This window comes from Babylonia areolata, chromosome 3, assembly GCF_041734735.1.
Source record: "Babylonia areolata isolate BAREFJ2019XMU chromosome 3, ASM4173473v1, whole genome shotgun sequence".
Lineage (NCBI taxonomy): Eukaryota > Metazoa > Mollusca > Gastropoda > Neogastropoda > Buccinidae > Babylonia > Babylonia areolata.
In genome coordinates this window covers 7,003,666-7,012,094 of record NC_134878.1, presented here as the reverse complement: position 1 = coordinate 7,012,094, position 8,429 = coordinate 7,003,666, and positions in this window count along the sequence as shown.

Genomic DNA, 8,429 nt, shown 5'->3' with positions numbered 1-8,429 from the left:
CTTATCATCAGCAGGACTGGATTCAATGTGTTCTTATCAGACATTACGTCATCAGCAGGACAGGACTTGATGTGTTCTTATCATCAGCAGGACAGGACTTGATGTGTTCTTATCAGACATTACGTCATCAGCAGGACAGGACTTGATGTGTTCTTATCATCAGCAGGACAGGACTTGATGTGTTCTTATCAGACATTACGTCATCAGCAGGACAGGACTTGATGTGTTCTTATCAGACATTACGTCATCAGCAGGACAGGACGTGATGTGTTCTTGCCAGATGGCAACACAAGACTTGATGTGTTTTTATGAGATATCACTTCGTCAGAAGTATAGGACCATAGTGTGTTCTGATCAGACATACATCGTCAGCAGTGAAGGACCTTTGTTATGGTTTTTTTTTTCTGAATGGTAGCTGGGTGCCGGTGCCCACATCCAGTGCTTGGAGTCCATGTTCGATTCACCAAACGTGAGGGACGGCGACCCGTTCGTGAATCCTCGACCATCGCAAGCGGCAATGGTGAGTTATGTGCGACAGCAGTTTGGCAAAGGTTCACATCAGCAGCAGGTCACACACTCTCTAAGACATTTGTTTTATGTCTGTAACGACATCCATTCATACCTGTTTAGATTTTAACAGAAATCTTCACATCTCATTCCTCTCACTCAGGCATGTTCACGTGCATAAAAAAAGAATCACAGGAGACGGATATCTTTGCAAATATTTATATACAATAAAGAAACTATACTTTAAAAAATTCACACATTCACTCACACACTCGTACTAACTACGAAGGGCAACAACACACAACACATTACGAGGATACTCAGTCCAAGTCCGTTTGACTCTATCCTCGGTCCAGGACACAGGCTGCTCCACAGCGCCTTCACAGCTTAGACACAGGCTGCTCCAAAGCGCCTTCACAGCTTGGACACAGGCTGCTCCATAGCGCCTTCACAGCTTAGACACAGGCTGCTCCAAAGCGCCTTCACAGCTTGGACACAGGCTGCTCCATAGCGCCTTCACAGCTTAGACACAGGCTGCTCTACAGCGCCTTCCCCACAGCTTAGACACAGGCTGCTCCACAGCGCCTTCACAGCTTAGACACAGGCTGCTCCACAGCGCCTTCACAGCTTAGACACAGGCTGCTCCACAGCGCCTTCCCCACAGCTTAGACACAGGCTGCTCCACAGCGCCTTCATAGCTTGGACACAGGCTGCTCCACAGCGCCTTCATAGCTTGGACACAGGCTGCTCCACAGCGCCTTCATAGCTTGGACACAGGCTGCTCCTCAGTGCCTTCACAGCTTAGACACAGGCTGCTCCTCAGTGCCTTCACAGCTTAGACAGGCTGCTCCACAGCGCCTTCACAGCTTGGACACAGGCTGCTCCTCAGTGCCTTCACAGCTTAGACAGGCTGCTCCACAGCGCCTTCACAGCTTGGACACAGGCTGCTCTACAGCGCCTTCACAGCTTGGACACAGGCTGCTCCACAGCGCCTTCACAGCTTGGACACAGGCTGCTCCACAGCGCCTTCACAGCTTAGACACAGGCTGCTCCACAGTGCCTTCACAGCTTGGACACAGGCTGCTCCACAGTGCCTTCACAGCTTAGACACAGGCTGCTCCACAGTGCCTTCACAGCTTAGACACAGGCTGCTCCACAGTGCCTTCACAGCTTAGACACAGGCTGCTCCACAGTGCCTTCACAGCTTAGACACAGGCTGCTTCACAGCTTAGACACAGGCTGCTCCACAGCGCCTTCACAGCTTAGACACAGGCTGCTCCACAGCGCCTTCACAGCTTAGACACAGGCTGCTCTACAGCGCCTTCATAGCTTGGACACAGGCTGCTCCACAGCGCCTTCACAGCTTAGACACAGGCTGCTCCACAGCGCCTTCACAGCTTAGACACAGGCTGCTCCACAGCGCCTTCACAGCTTAGACACAGGCTGCTCCTCAGTGCCTTCACAGCTTAGACACAGGCTGCTCCACAGTGCCTTCACAGCTTAGACACAGGCTGCTCCACAGCGCCTTCACAGCTTAGACACAGGCTGCTCCTCAGTGCCTTCACAGCTTAGACACAGGCTGCTCCACAGTGCCTTCACAGCTTAGAGACAGGCTGCTCCACAGCGCCTTCTCCACAGCTTAGACGCATGCTGCTCCTCACCGTAGCGCCATCAGCGGTTACTGCTGCTGCTGCTGTTGTTGCGGCTGGGTCTTGGCCCAGCGCCAACCCACAAGCTCTCAGCACTAGGGTCTCAGAGCCAAAGTTCTCTGCGGCTGTAAGCCGAACGGCCACACAGATCGGTGACAAACAAGTTGCGCCAGAGAGCATGCATCTACCTGAGCTCTCACCTGAACATCCGTATATGAAAAAAATAAATGTTCACTCGAGCGCCCCATGCGCCTCGTGCAACCACGCATATAACAAGAGATGCAAGGCCTTCAAGACTCACTTGTGATAAATGAAGTCCCCTAGCATTAATTACAGAGTAATTTCCCTTTTTACTATCTGCACCAAAACGTTTGCAAAATAAATGAAACTTCCATGCTTAGCAAAAGAAGTTCCTGTTTGAACAAAAAATGATAATAATGACTGCTCTTGTTGTTGTGTCAGAATATCAGATCAAAGTGCCAAGTTTAGAGAATACAAAAAAATATAAATATAACAGTAAATGCAGTTTGCATATAATTAGGCTTCATTTTTTATTTTTTGTGCCCATCCCAGAGGTGCAATATTGTTTTAAACAAGATGACTGGAAAGAACTGAATTTTTCCTATTTGTATGCCTAATTTGGTGTCAACTGACAAAGTATTTGCAGAGAAAATGTCAATGTTAAAGTTTACCACGGACACACACACACACACACACACACACACACAGACAACCGAACACCGGGTTAAAACATAGACTCACTTTGTTTACACAAGTGAGTCAACAAAATTGCCTCTTTCAAGCAAAGTGTAATGCCACACGAAAAAAACGTCTGCTTCGATGTGATGACTTTCCTCACAATGTCACGGATGCAGCATTCACTCAGGCTGCACCGTGGCAGAGTCGGAAAAGGGTTGGAACATCTGACCCAGTTTTCACCAGTGACCAGGGTTCGAGGCTTATTATCGGCATGGTGTTGTGTCCTTTGGAAAGTGCACTTTACTCCGATTGTGAATGGGTACTTGCCTTCGGTTGGGGGAAGGTTAGAACGGAGGAAGGAGAGGATTGGGCCCCGCCTTCCTGTGCAGAGCTCTAGACACAGTGGACATGAATTCACTGTCCCGATGGCCGTAAAGAGTTAAGGAACTTTGAACCTTCAGCCATAATTAACAACAGTCACGAACACTGTGTGACACCTGCTGTTGATACGAATCTCTTCCATCTTGTTTTTGTCACAAAATCAGAACAGTGACCCTTCTCTCGAACCCCCCACCCCTCTAGCCCCCAACCCCCATCTCTCAGTTTTTACTTTGTGTTGGCCACCGCTCTTTTTTTTTTTTTTTCATCATAATTATTATTTATTTATTTATGTATGTACGCTTATATATATATATATATATATATATATAATTTTTTTTTTTTTTTTTTTTTTCTCAAGGCCTGACTAAGCGCGTTGGGTTACGCTGCTGGTCAGGCATCTGCTTGGCAGATGTGGTGTAGCATATATGGATTTGTCCGAACGCAGTGACGCCTCCTTGAGCTAGTGATACTGATACTGATCTTTGTCTGCCTCAGGACTTTGCACTTAGAACTTAGACGATCTCCATCGTCTCGCTTTGTCAAATTTCCGCACTCAGCTTTTGTCTTTGTTTGCTTGATTTCAATACTTGTGTTAGTGCTTATTGTTGTATTGTATTGTATTGTATTTCTCTTTTTATCACAACAGATTTCTCTGTGTGAAATCCGGGCTGCTCTCCCCAGGGAGAGCGCGTCGCTACACTACAGCGCCACCCATTTTTTGACAAAAAAAATTTCCTGCGTGCAGTTTAACAGTTTCTTCCTATCGAAGTAGATTTTTCTACATAATTTTGCCAGGAACAACCCTTTTGTTGCCGTGGGTTCTTTTACGTGCGCTAAGTGCATGCTGCACACGGGTCCTCGGTTTATCGTCTCATCCGAATGATTAGCGTCCAGTCCACCACTCACGGTCTAGTGGAGGGGGAGAAAATATCGGCGGCTGAGCCGTGATTCGAACCAGCGCGCTCAGATTCTCTCGCTTCCTAGGCGGACGCGTTACCTCTAGGCCATCACTCCACGATGATATATGGCGGTTCATCGTATATTTCATGTGTTTGTTCAGTTGGCTGGGCTGAGCAGCTGAAACTGCGGAATCCTACACACTTTTAAAGCACGGTTGATGCGGGATTCAACGATATCAACGTTAAAGAGAAGCTTCCTACAACAGGTGATTCGAAAGGTATTTCATTTTTTAGATAAGTTGATACATATGTTTGGGTACTTTTTTGTACAAAAAAAAAACGAAATACAATGCGACTTTGAGAAGTTTGAGAGAGAGAGAGAGAGAGAGAGAGAGAGAGAGAGAGAGAGAGAGAGGAGTGTGTGTGTGTGTGAGGGAGAGAGAGAGAGAGAGAGAGAGAGAGAGAGAGAGAGAGAGAGGAGTGTGTGTGTGTGTGGGAGGGAGAGAGAGAGAGAGAGAGAGAGAGAGAGAGAGAGAGAGAGAGAGAGAGAGCATCGTTTTTAGAAGTAAACGCAAATCCGTTCCCTTTGAAACGCAAACGCGTGGCCTTGACAGCGCAGGGACACATGCCGCACGATGTTTTTGCCATTCGCGAGTGACATAGGATATCACGAACAACTGTCATGACAATAGCGTGTAAATTGGAAGCGCGCGTCAGAGAATGCGAGGGCAGGAACACAGGCATGCAGGCAGGCAGGTAGGCAAGAAAACAGACAGGAAGACTTTCACACAAATACGCACACACACACACACACACACACACACATACTCACATACTCACACACACAAACACATACACACACACACACACACACACACACACACACACGCAGAGAGAGAGAGAGAGAGAGAGAGAGAGAGAGAGGGGTGAGGGCGTGGCGGGGAGAAAATCCACAAACTATTGCCCTTCAGACGAAAATAGTAAATAATCCGCCATTCAAAATGACATAACTGCTTCAAACACACACACACACACACACACACACACACACACACGCATGCACAACACACACACGCGCACACACGTCATCACAGACAATCGCACACACACACACACACACGCACACACGCACACACACACGCGCACACACGTCATCACACACAATCGCACACACACACACACACATACACACACACACACACACACACACACACACACACACAACACACACACGCGCACACACGTCATCACACACAATCACACACACACACACACACACACACAACACACACGCACGCACACACGCACACACACACGCACACACACACACAACACACACACACACACACACACACACACACACAACACACACACACACACACACACACACACACACACACACGTCCTTTTTTTCTATCTCCTTCTGTGTCATTTTCTCCTTCAGTTTGATTTAAACAGATGCAGCACTCTTATTAAACTGGTTGTGCTGAAATGAGTGGAGACTTGAATGAATGAATGAACGAACGAACGAACGAATGAGTGAGTGAACGAATGAATGAATGAATGAATGAATGATTTAACCAGTGGATGCATGGTTGATTAAATGAATGGACAGATGAATGAATGAATGAATGAAGTCAGCTGTCATTTCATTGGCCAAGCGGGGAATTCTTTGATCTTCAAATTCCCATCCTGAAGAAGAGCGAAATCTCCCCCCCCCCCCTCCCACGAGTCCCAGACATAATACTCCTTTGGGTTTGCTGGCATTGATATGACGTTCCTGGCAAGTCCCCTTCTTGATGATGAAATCCTCTTAATAATGGTCCCCCCACCACCCCCAACCCCCACCACCCCTACCCCTTGCCAAATACCCGCTGGCCCAGTTCCTTCTTCGCCCACCCACCCCCCGCCCCCCCCCCTCCCCCATTGCAGCGCGACCCTACATTCTACTTTCTTCATAATGTCCCCCCACACCCCTACCCCGCTTCCCTATTTCCTTCCTCCCACCCCTCCTATTGCAGCACGATCCCACATTCTACAACCTACAACCCCATTCCCCAATCAACCCGTCTAAAAAAAACCACGAAATTTTCACGATGTGGAGTGATGGCCTAGAGGAAACGCGTCCGCCTAGGAAGCGAGAGAATCTGAGCGCGCTGGTTCGAATCACGGCTCAGCAGCCGATATTTTCTCCCCCCTCCACTAGACCTTGAGTGGTGGTCTGGATGCTAGTCATTCGGATGAGACGATAAACCGAGGTCCCGTGTGCAGCATGCATTTAGCGCACGTAAAAGAACCCACGGCAACAAAAGGGTTGTTCCTGGCAAAATTCTGTAGGAAAATCCACTTCCGATAGGAAAAACAAATAAAAGTGCACGCAGGAAAAAATACCAAAAAAATGGGTGGCGCTGTAGTATAGCGACGCGCTCTCCCTGGGGAGAGCAGCCCGAATTTCACACAGAGAAATCTGTTGTGATAAAAAGAAATACAAATACAAATACCTCTCTAAACCCCCATCCTTCTCCTGCTCTTTCCTCCTCTCCTATTCTCTCCCCCCCCCCAAACCATCCCTTCATCCTGAGGTTTCATTATTATTTGGAAGGAAATTGAATAATTTGTTTTCTTAGATCTGATTGCTATGGTTCTGGAAGATGGATTGGACTTTGATATCAATCTGTTGGGGGTGGGTGGGTATTTAAAAAAAAAAAAAAAGAAGAAGAAAGATTTGATTAATAATATTGATGATGATGATGATGATTATTATTATTAATATTATTATCATTATTATATAGAGAAAAAAATCAGAATAATAATAAGAAAACCAAGCAGCAAACAAGATATACCATTCAGAAACAATGTCAAAAATGTCTAAATGACATGTAATTAACGAAGCGAACCAGACATCATAAGCTCTGAGGAAACGTTCGCTGGCTTTGGTGGGGGTGTGGGGGGTGGGGTGTGGGGGGTGGGGGGCGATAGGTGGTGGTGGTAAAAGTGTATGCATTCAAAAAGCAAATGCTGGTATCTGAGTTATAGCCCTTAATGCAGTGTGCATATATGTGTATGTTTTTTTTCGTCCCCCCGCCCCCCTTTTCTTTTTCTTTTTTTTTTGTGCGTGTGTGTGTGTGTGTGTGTGTGTGTGTGTGTGTGTGAAGTCAAATCAAAATGATCTTTATTGAGGGTAAATGAGTAAGCAGCCCTCACAACACCAATTGGAAGAGTAGCTGTATTAGAATCGTTAATACGATCTAAACGTATTTACTTGTAGAGTCTTTTGCCAAACCCACCTGACAGGCAGATCAAGCAGCTGCGAAAGTGTGTTGTAAATTTATATGGGATAATAGAAATGATAAATTTAGGAGACAATATTCTGTTCACATAATTCAAAAGTGGGGGATAGGTATACCGAATATTGAAACATATCTACAACCATTGAAATTGTCATGGGTGCGTAAGCTGTTAGTTCAGACTCCAAGTTGGAAAATAACACTGACATCTCTGTGTACTGAAGTGAAAATCATGGACAATTATGGTCTAAAACGCTGTGTAGCCAGCATACCAAACACGTTTTGGAGAGATGTTTTTAACTCACTCAGTACGGCCAGTCCTCTCTTCTCCTCTACACAGACCCCTCGGATGTCCAGTGGGTGTCTGAATGACCCAACCTTTAGCTTCCGTCTTCAGAATTGTGGTATTCTTTGTCAACATTCACCTCTTCAGTATAAGAGCCTTCCACTTGCAATATTTTGATGGTGGTAATCGGGGTGAAACGCTGTTAACGTCGTCTCTTTCGCCGTTCGTATGGAGAGAGTTAATACATACACTAATTTATGTTAAAAAAAAAGAAAAAAAAAAGAGGTAGAGTTAAGTAAGGACAAGGAAATATTAGCTGAACCAATATTTTTTAATGAAAAATTCACTAATGGCCATAAAGATTTTTTTTTTTTAATAAGAAGTGGGCAGGACAAAATATTTATTTGTTTAAGATGGTAGATTCTTAACGTACCAGTCTTTTTCACACAAAAAAAACATTAGATGTAGAATTAATTTTATGGAGTATGCAAGCTGCATACACTCAATTAAATATTATATGAATAAGAATAATATTCATACTGAAAGTTATCAGACTCAAATTAACACAAAATCTAAACAACTCCTTGTGATAAAGGATAAAAACAATATTACTAAATGTTAATGAATAAGTTAGAAGTGTCTAGCATAAATTATTTATGACATGGAAGGAAAAGTTAAATACACGCTTAGAATGGGAAGCAATATTGAAAAAGATTTGCTA